This window comes from Acanthisitta chloris, unplaced genomic scaffold (genome assembly GCF_000695815.1).
Source record: "Acanthisitta chloris isolate BGI_N310 unplaced genomic scaffold, ASM69581v1 scaffold33378, whole genome shotgun sequence".
NCBI lineage: Eukaryota > Metazoa > Chordata > Aves > Passeriformes > Acanthisittidae > Acanthisitta > Acanthisitta chloris.
This window is the reverse complement of record NW_008689187.1, coordinates 11,089-11,343: the sequence shown is the minus strand read 5'-3', so window position 1 is coordinate 11,343 and position 255 is coordinate 11,089. Positions and strand designations below refer to the sequence as shown.

Here is a 255-nt window from a genome sequence, read left to right as displayed (position 1 = left end):
ACCCCTGCTGCCACAGCTGACATCCATCAGAGCTTGGACCTCGCCTTCTCCCCCTCATCTGTGCTCAGTGCTGTTCCCCGAGTGATGCACCCACCCTGGAGTGGGCTGCCTGCGGCAGGAGCTGCCTCTTGCAAACAAATATGAAGGATTTCAGGGATGGCCAGGCCCTGCCAATATTCCTCCAGTCCAGCTGTGGAGAGGCAACAAATCTTCGGCCCCCCTCCCCGCCCCCCTGCAGCGGTGCTGCCCCATAGA

The 255-nt window shown here is 61.2% G+C and overlaps 1 protein-coding gene across 1 annotated transcript in view; it reads right to left on the bottom strand.

Moving 5' to 3' along the window:
- WNT6 (wingless-type MMTV integration site family, member 6) overlaps nucleotides 1–255 on the bottom strand; it is a 4,208-nt gene that overhangs the window by 1,083 nt on the left and 2,870 nt on the right. The window lies entirely within an intron of this gene.